Here is a 10,718-nt window from a genome sequence, read left to right on the forward strand (position 1 = left end):
AAGCTTTCTGTGAGATTGAGTGTGTTAACAAGTGTAGAACACCGAAGACAGTGTCTAGCATAACAGCAAAGACCTTGTATGTCCAGATATTTAATAAGTCAAGAAAATAATTTAATTTCCACTATGTGGAAGGCATGAAGATTATTTCTTAAATAGAATTTTCTATTGTTTTGAAATTGGACAAAGAGAACTAAAATTCTATAATGATTCTTTGAGAAAAGAGGTAAAGTATGCTTTAGTTTAGAGTGACAAACAAGGTTAGTATTTTGATTTGGTATGAAGGTAGGAAAGTAATTTTGGCCTCTATAAAAAGCAATAGGCTGACTGATGTGGTAAAACAGGAAGTAGTAACCACCAGAGGGAGGAACCACAAAAGTCAATAGCTCCTGAAGATGGGAGTGAAGGAAGATATCAAGAGGCTGAGGGGTATGATAGAAAGGGGGATGGGAAGGCAGTGTTCGCCATCTTGCTGGGTTCTCGTTTCAGCTGTGGGGTACTGTTGTGTATTGTAGATACTTGACCTGGTAATTAAATATGGAATCAGGTAAGTCCTTCTTTGAAACATCACTCCCACTTCATCAAGGGATCATGTTTCTATTGGTGTGATTTGAACATAGATGACTGATGGAGAAAGTCTTTAACTATAGTAAATTTGAGAGGCCCTTTAGAAGAAAGGAAAACAAACAAACAAACCAAAACACAAATCAACAGACAAGCTTTGAACATAAATAATACCAACCCAGGCATTCTTGGGCTTAGGATAGTACAGCCAATGTAGGCACAGTGTGAAGGCCTCCCATATAGTTAGAGTTACTTTATTCATACATGGCCCTGTGTTGGAAATAAACTTACCATGGATGTATCTTCATTTCTGGTAGTGATCAGAAAGCACCACTTTCCTACAGCAATAACTAATCATGTTAGAAAATCTATTGTAAAATTTACTGAGGTTCTGTGGTACAACAAGCATGGCTGTCTTAAAATGCCCTTGAGAGCTCACCTTGATCTACCTGGAAAATGAGACAATTAGCATAGGGAGGCTCTTCCCTCCTCCTAACAGGAGGGGTTGCTTCCAATCTCAGCTTCCCACTGGATCCTTAGTATTTTTCTCAAAAAATAGGAATGCAATTTTGCACACACCTCCAGAGTCATCAGATGCTGAGCATCTGTCTTTCCTGGACAATCCTGTGAACAGCTGGCATCCAAATTCAGTAAGGCTGGTGCCCAGATAATTTGTTAGTCAGTTTTCTCTGGCCCCACCCCCTTTGATGAAGTTGCTCTCAGACTTGCTCTGCAAAAGATAAGAGCAGTAGGAGGAACTCCTATCACCCAGAATGTTCACTCGAAGTGTGTCCAAGATCAGGCCCTGGTCCTCATCATCTCTCTAGAGGATACTAGGGGATCAGAAAACTCAAGTCCTCTTTTCCTCCAATCTTTGCTTGTCTAGTTTTTACCCTAATAAAATCCATTCCCCAATCCACACTGTGTGACATGTCAGGTGGCGAACACACAGAAGCCTGCCTTGCACTACTGAGTCGGGGGTAAACTCAGGCATGTCTCATCTCCAGGATCTACTCTTTTTTTTTTTTTTTAATTTTTTAAATGTTTATTTATTTTTGAGAGAGAGAGCGGGGGAGGGGGGAGGGGCAGAGAGAGAGGGAGACACATAATCGGAAGAAGGCTCCAGGCTCTGAGCTGTCTGTACAAAGCCCAAAGGGGAGCTCAAACTCACATACCATGAGATCAGGACCTGGGCCAAAGCTGGTCGTCAACGACTGAGCCACCCAGGCACCACCCTTCCAGTTTCTACTCTTATACAACCTTGTCGCTTAAGGTTTCAAAAGATGCCACCTCATTTCCTACTGCCGGTTCTCCCATTGTTCTTAAATGTAATGCATTTAAGTCTTATGGACCTGAATTCATGTAAATAACTATGTTATTTTATTATCTCCTCATCTCTCTCAAGCTGTAATTCTTTCCTATTCATGTTTGTTATTTTCAGTGTGGAAATTATTCCCTTTGATAAAGAAAGGAGATGAAATAAAAGCTAATCTGTTTAGCTACCTTATGGTATCGGTTAAGATAATTTTTTTCCTGCCCAAGTAAAGAAATTCCCTCATTCTTATTTTCTTATTCTGAGCATAATTTAAAACCTATTTTACTTCCTTCTTAATTTATAGTGTATTTTGAACTGCAGTTACTAGTTATATGACAAGATTATTATTCCAGTGGATTTTAATTTTATTCATTTGTATAAACATGTTATTCTGGTAACTTCTTTACAAGTGTGCATATTCCTTGGTACCTGGAAACATGAAAGTGAGAGTGTGGAGGTTTTACTTTGCCATAACATGTTACCTCCCTAAATTTATGGAGGCCCGGCAACAGATTCTCGGACAGCCCACAGACACTCATGTGCAGTAAAATTTTATTATAAACTCAAAATTATCTACCAAAGAATAGATTTTTGGACGGTCCCACACATAACTCAAGACACTTAACTATGAGATAATATTTCCCACTCAGAATATTCTGGAAAGGTGCTCATGAAAACATTAAATAGAATTCCAGTAGTTTGTATGCTGTTTGCCCATCCAAACCACCTTCCTTTTCTCTCCTTTTTATTAACAAGGATCAGAATTGATCTTAGTTGCTCTAAGAAATCTTTGGAGATGTTCTCAAACTTCCACGATCTATCCTCATTAGTTTTTCATGACAGTAACTGTCAGGACTGATCTCTTGACATTTAGTACTTTGTTTTGTGATGTATTCTCATAGGTTGTATGTTTTCTAGCCGATTATTATTTTCTTGAAACCTGGGGACACACTGTATGTATTTTGGCAACTAATATTAGTAAACTAAACACAAATAGACACACCTGAACATATATTTTTGAGAAAGAATCATGCATCTCTATGCAAGAAAGAGAAAGAAAATTAGGTAGCATAAAGATAGGTTAATTTTATTTCTAAAATTGTAGAAAATTTAGTATGTTCAATTCTACTGTCATTTTCATAAAAATAAAAAAAAACAGTAAAATTGAACACTGGGAAAAACAATACAAGCAAATTGATCTTTGTGGCTTTAGGTTATAAATGGAGATAAAATTGTAAGTAACACACTGCCACCCAGTGGCAAACTTTCACTGTAAATGAAATAATGGTTTGTATAGTCAAAAGACTCCAGCCATTAGGAGTCATTGGTCAGGAAATTTAACATCCCATTAGAAAAATATGAAGGAAAGAGAAGTTAACACTCAGATCATAGGGAATTTCAAACTAAATGAGAGTATATATCTAGTCCAAATCAAGCAAACAAATTAAAAAAAAAGTAAAAATAAAATTGTAAGCTAATTGGAAACTTGAATTTTGCCTAGATACTCAATATCAGTGAATTGTTATTCATATTTTTCGATATCGTAGTGGTGCTGGGCTTACACTTTAAAAATAAAATCATTTTTATCTTTTAGAGTGAACATTCCAATGTAATCACTGATAAAATGATGCAATACATCAAATTAATATGCAGAATGGAAGGAGATACATTGGAGCTATATGTGAATCAGTTTGGGTTATAAATTGAAACTTTTTAAAGCTGACTTATGGTTCCATGGTGATTCATTACACAATTCTGTCTACTTCTGTACATGTTTGAAATTTTTCTATAACATTTTTTTTTCAAATTTCCCCAGTCATTTATTACCATTAAGTATAGGATTTGATTAATAACAACAGAGAGCTTTCTCCATAAATTGTTTCACAGAAATCAGTAGGTTAGGTCATGAGTTAGGAAGAACTTCTAATCTTTGTTTGCCTTAGAAATGAACATTGAGGAGATTAACTGGAACCTTCTTAAGCCCAAGCTAATAAGAGAGTTGAAACAACTGCTCAAATCATGTTTGTATCAAGTGTCAAACCCACGTTGACTTATAAAACAGATTACTAAACAAATAACAAAAGGTGAATTGTAAAGACTTATTATTTAGTAAACTGCACTGGAGTGCAATTAATTTGTCTCTCTCTTCTCTCAATATTTACTAAGTATTGGGCTTCCAAATATGCTGATTTTCCAGCCTTTCAAAAAAGAGCAAGGGAGTTGTTGCCTTGTTGCTAGGTTTTAGACAACAATTAGAGGTCCCACTTTCACTTTTTTTTCCTACTCTGACTTGAGTCCTTTAGGAAATTAATTCAGTTTCTTAGCAACCCAGATGGTTAAAACTTAAACACACTTCGGGTTCTTTTGTAAAGCAAAGGCTAGTTTCCCTTATAAACTATGTGTTTGTTTAGTCCTGCTTGGCTTTGCAGAAAAGATTTGCTGAGACATACTGCCCTAGAAATTTTTACAAAAAACTCTCAGTTTCAAATGGTGAGTAAAGTTGTTGATTTTCTAATGAATGCTCCTGCTTTCTTTTTATTTTTACTCTAGTTTGTCAATTTGACTAGCTCTTTGAAATATATGTATTTTATATGAAATAGATGAATTTATTCATGAAAGAAACAATTTCTTTATATATAACATTGTAGAAGAGAAATTATGAAAACTACAGTAAGAAGGAGAAAGCCAAGCAGGAAGAAAGTGCTGAATTTTTTTAATGAATTTATAAATATGCACAAATTTGTGGTTCCCTGTGCTCTTAATAGCACACTATTTTACAATGCTTTTTTGTATGTTGGCAGCATTTATGTGTCAGATATATATCTAGATCAATCTATTTATTTATCTATTACCTCAAATACTTAATATTACAAAATTAAACTCAGATACGTAAGCAAAAGAAGATTGCATTTCCATACATTTGCTAACCAAAGAAATGTATTTCTTTTTAATTAGCAGCTCATTAAAAACAGATAAAAATACTTTGTGCCTCTCCAGTTGAAAATATTTGAGGGATAAATTTAAATGAAAGTTTATATTTTTATACTGCCATTACTGTTAACAAGTTTTCCATTATTAGGAAAAAGTTATGATTAGATATTCGGGGTTTTAGATACAGTTTTCAAAACAGAATCCGCAATTTTCAGATTTTGGCTAACACAGAGTACCTATTATTCTTCTTATCATTGGACCACATAAAATTTGCTTTTTTGTAAGATTGAAAAATGGTTGAATAACAGCAATTTCACATGGCTCAATTCAACATGTGCTGAACCCTATGTAGGATTTGTAAACCTAGAAATTCTTGTCTCAACACTTTTTTTTTTTGATTTTTTTTTAATGTTTATTTATTTTGGGGACAGAGAGAGACAGAGCATGAATGGAGGAGGGGCAGAGAGAGAGGGAGACACAGAATCGGAAGCAGGCTCCAGGCTCTGAGCCATCAGCCCAGAGCCCGACACGGGGCTCGAACTCACGGACCGAGAGATCTTGACCTGAGCTGAAGTCGGACGCTTAACCGACTGAGCCACCCAGGCGCCCCTCAACACTTTTATAATCTAATTTTGAGGCAGATTTTGTTTTTTGGGTCTTTTTTTAGGTTTATTTACTTATTTATTTATTTATTTATTTTGAGAGAGACCGAGAGAGAGCAAGAGCGAGCATGAATGGGAGAGGGACAGAGAAAGAGGAAGAGAGAGAATCCCAAGCAGGCTCTGTACTGACAGCAGGACTCGACCCCATGAACAGAACAGTCAGATCATGACCTGAGCTGAGATTAAGAATCAGACACTTAATTGACTGAGCCACCCAGGTGCCTCTGGAGGCAGATATTGTAAGTAATTAATTTTAATACAAGATACAAGGAAAAATGCAGTTTCAAGCTCCATTGCTCTTCAGAAGGAGGGATGAATCCTATAGGGGGATCTGGGAATGCTTTTATTGGAAATGGCATTTAAACTGGTCCTTCATAGATAAGAATAATTTCATAGATGAACAGTAACTGTGCTTACTAAATTCAATTAGGCTATTCGTTTATTTTCAGTGAGACATCTTGTCCAAAATATAGATTCTGTAATATCAACATTTACCATCAAACATTTGACTGAATAAGAATATTGCTAGTTTATTTTTTCTGAATTCCTCAACCACACATCTCATAACTTTATATTTCTCTAGGTTATAGTTTTTTTTTTTCCATTTAAAGTAAGTGTGATGATGTGATATCACCTTCTCAGGCTTCAATCATTTGACTAGATCTCCAGATGATTTCCTTCTTCTGGCATACCTAGGGTCTAAAACGATAACATGCTAATACATGAATTGTGTACTATAAAAACCTAATGTTGTATACATATTATTCAAATGAATAGTATTTAATACTAAATAAATAAATACAAGACAAAATGAAGTATGGTAAAAACTGGACAGAATTTATTACCATTTAAAATATGATGAACAACAATTTTCTGGTAGTCAGGAAGCCCGGAGACATATAGAGACAGAGGCACATTATCAGCGGCAACAAGGTGACTGATGAGCGCGTCTACTCCCAGCTACCTAGTCAAAAAGAGATCTAGATCAGCACTACATTCCCCAAGCACAGCCTCTTATTTTGATGGCTGTCGAGCTTTCTTACTGCCAAGATACTTTTTTTTTTTTTAGTCAATTAGACTTCCAGGGTCTTGACCTATTTTTATTCTTCCAGTTTATGATTGTCCTGGCAACAATTTCTTTCCAACTGTGTGTCCTGGTGAGATAAATTCCCTATCTCACTCATTGACATCCTCAACCTCAATGTCTTTTCATTCTAACAGTTTACAAAACCCTGATTATGAATCAGTTCCCTTGTGCAGCCAGAATTCTGAGCCCTGTAAGAGATCGCTACATGCACTATTTTCTCCAAGGCTAAGGCTTCAGTGCTCCTCAGAAGTTCAAATATATATTTTTACAGAAATTTGTAGGGTCATGAGTGAGGCAAGAGTGTAATTTAAAAAAAAAAAAGCCATGTACCTGGAAGAAATTAACCATTTGACTGGTAAGGACTTGATTTTCATCAACTTTAGTGACTTCAGAAGAGTCCAACGTAAACACCAAACATGAAAGCTGATTAAACTCCCTGAAAAATAAACCAAATAACTCATATTTTCTTTGTAGCTCATTATCTTCCAGTAGATTACTGTACATGTGAAGTCAAACTACAATCTAACGGTGATTTGGTGAAAATAAAATCTGAATAAGGAGAATTAATTAAGTGGTTTTTATGTTAAAGAGCCCAGCTTATGAGAAATCATGCATATCAATCTCCTAAGTATAGAGAGCTGTGATAACAGAAATAAAAATTTCAAGTCTGGGCCAGAGTACTCTTCTCTCCAAAAGATTCTTGGACGGGGACAGTCAACCTTCAAACTCACCTCCACCTCTTTTTAAATGTATTTTGTTTACAAATCTCTTAAAATTCTATGCAGACATTCCTATTGTTTACAGTATAACACAAAAGCATGACATTACAGGTTTTTTTTTTTTAATTTTACTACCCTTTATATTTTAGGCATTGCTCAGAGAATAATATTCCTACGTCCTTATTTCCACATACTTGGTTAATTAGTGTGGTATTTTGATAATTTAAGTTTAATTTATTTTACAATAATTTTATAGAGAATGTTAAGAGGCTCCCTATTTATAAAATTTGCTTTATTTACACTGTATTATTTATCAACAGAACAAAACATGTTTTGAGTATTTGGGGAACTTGTAACTTTCTTACTCAGGTAATGAACAGTGTTCTCTCTCCCTCTTTTTTTTTTGTTTCTGTTCAGTTATTTTTTGATTGTAGTAAGAACAATTAAAATGAGATATACCATCTTAACAATTTTTTATTTTTTATTTTTTTAAGTGTATTTAGTTATTTTGAGAGAGAAGAAGAATGAGAGTGATAGGAGAGGGGAAGAGAGAGGGAGAGAGAAAATCCCAAGCAGGCTTTGCACTGTCAGCACAGAGCCCAACGCAGGGCTCGAACTCATGAACTATGAGATCAAGACCTGAGCCAAAATCAACAGTCTGATGCTTTAACTAACTGAGCCACCCAGCTGCCCCAACAATTTTTTTAAGTGCATAATACAGTGTTGTTACTCTAGGCAAAATGCTGTGCACTGTATCTCCAGAATTTACTCATCTTGCATAACTGAAACTTTATACCTGTTGAACAGTATTTCTCCATTTCACCTCCCCACCCCCCACCCCCAACCCGCCCAGATCCTGGCAATCACCACTCTACTTTCTGTTTCTGGTTTGACTTTTGTAGATTTCTCATGCAAATGGAATCATCCGATATTTGTCCTTCTGTGACTGGCATATGTCACATAGCATAACGTCCTCCAAGTTCACCCACGTTGTTGTGTATGGCAGTATTGCCATCTTTTTAAAGCTGCATAATATTCCATTTTGTGTATGAACCACATGGATAGAGATATTCATTCATCCATCAGTGGTCTTCTGGATTGCTTCCATATCTTAACTATTGTGAATAATACCATAATAAACATGAGAGTGCAGATATCTCTTTGAGATCTTGATTTTAATTATTTTGGGTAGACACCCAGAAGTGTAATTACTGGATCATTGGCATTTCTGTTTTGAATTTCTTGAGGAGCCTTCACACTGTTCTCCATAGTGGCCACACCATTTTGCATTGTCACCAATAGTGTAAACGTGTTCCAATGTCTCCATATCAACACAAACACTTAATGCCTTTTTATAATTGTTATTATAGACATACTAACATGTGTGAGATGTGGTTTGACTTGCATTTCCCTGATGATTAATGACATTGAGAATCTTTTCCTGTGCCTGTTTGCCATTTGTATAACTTCTTTGGAGAAATGTCTCTTCAAGTATTTAGCTCAATTTTTAATCAGATTATTTGTTTTTATTGGTATTGAAGTGTAGGAGTTCCTTACATATTTTGGATTTTAATCCCTTATCAGATAAATAGTTTGCTTTCAAAATTTAACTAGACTCACTTAGGTAACACCTGTGGTCTTTTTTTTCTTTTTCTTTTTTTTTTTTTTTTTGGTAAAAGTTTCTTTTGTGTATATTAAAATTTATTCAACCTGGTTTAATAGTAAATTTGTCTTTTTCTAATTGAGATAATATTCACTACTTACCAATCTGAAGTGTACAATTTAGTGGTTTTTAGTATATTCACAACCTTGTGAAACCATCATTACTCTCTAATTCCAGAACATGTCCGTCTCTCCCCACAAAAAATCTTGTACCTGCTTGAAGTCAATCTCAATTCTCTCTTCCCATATCCTCTGGCAAAAAATAAAAGATTTTTGGGGCGCTTGGGTGGCGCAGTCGGTTGAGCGTCCGACTTCAGCCAGGTCACGATCTCGCGGTCCGTGAGTTTGAGCCCCGCGTCGGGCTCTGTGCTGACAGCTCGGAGCCTGGAGCCTGTTTCCGATTCTGTGTCTCCCTCTCTCTCTGCCCCTCCCCCGTTCATGCTCTGTCTCTCTCTGTCCCAAAATAAATAAAAAAAAATAAATAAAAAAAAAAAAATAAAAGATTTTTTTACTTTAAGTCCCTGAGTTTGTGATAATTTGTTATATAGCAATATTGCAGATAAGTTGACTTAGCCACAGATCTATAATTACTGTTATATAATGCATGTATATTTTATTTAAATCTATTTATTATGATGATCTTTTTCTATGTACTGTTCCTCCTTTTACATTTCTCACCCTGATTAAGTAATTTTCCATTATCATTGATATGTTCGAATTTCTTACTGTGACATGAGAGACCTTTGCTAAAATAACCCCAAATGATTTTTCTTTTTAAAACTTTTTCATGTTTTTATGTATTTATTTTGAAGGAGAGAGAGGGAAAGAGAGAGAGCAGGGAAAAGACAGAGAGAGGGAGAAAAAGAATCCCAAGCAGACCCCGTGCTGCCAGTGCAGAGCCTGATGTGGGGCTGGAACCCACGAACTATGAGATCATCACTTGAGCTGAAACCAAAAGTTGAAAGCTTAGCCATCTGAGCCACCCAGATACCCCCCACATGATTTTTCCAGCTTTCTATATCATACTATTTTCCACTGTCTCCTCACATACGTAGGCTAAATTCCTGCCACATTGTGCTTCTTGCTTTTCTCTCAATGTGCCAGTCATTTTAAAAAATAAAAATATTTATGTTAGAATTTGAAAAGCAATTCATCATTTTATTTTACAGAATATTTATTATTAATTTGTAAAAGTTGACATTTTCAATGTATCTTCAAAGTTAATTTCTCTTCATTTACAACTTTATCTTACTGCACATTAGCATTTAGAATTCTGAAGATCCTCTGTTTAATGTTATTGTCAAATAATATAAACTGTAGCACAAGAGAAGGAAATTCATACCACCTCATTTTCTTATTCCCAAGAACCAGTGTTGTTATATCATTTCCACCTAACCAAACATTATTTAATTGGTATGTATCCCTGTTTCCAAGGAGATTTCAAATTCATTGGCATTTTCCAGTAACATATTGACAAACACATTAAATCCTAGAAATGTGCCAATACTTTCCTTGCCCTGGTCAGCCAAAAGCAAATCCACCATTCCCATCCAGAGTCTAGTAACAATAGCTACAATGCACTTGCGGAGGTTTAGGTGGCCATAGGTATCCCAGAGATAGCTTACAACAAGTTTTACCTTCTGTGCCTTGATGAAATGTTGTTTGCTTCCTTCACAACCTGGAATATTTTTACTTATTCTTCAAGATTAGTCCAAATGACTTCCTGTGAGGTCACTTCTGTTTTCCTGATAGAGTTAGCCCTTCATTCTCCTTGCTTCTCA

This window comes from Lynx rufus, unplaced genomic scaffold (genome assembly GCF_022079265.1).
Source record: "Lynx rufus isolate CCGP_SWC_20201006 ecotype Redwood Valley unplaced genomic scaffold, mLynRuf1.p SCAF_4, whole genome shotgun sequence".
Lineage (NCBI taxonomy): Eukaryota > Metazoa > Chordata > Mammalia > Carnivora > Felidae > Lynx > Lynx rufus.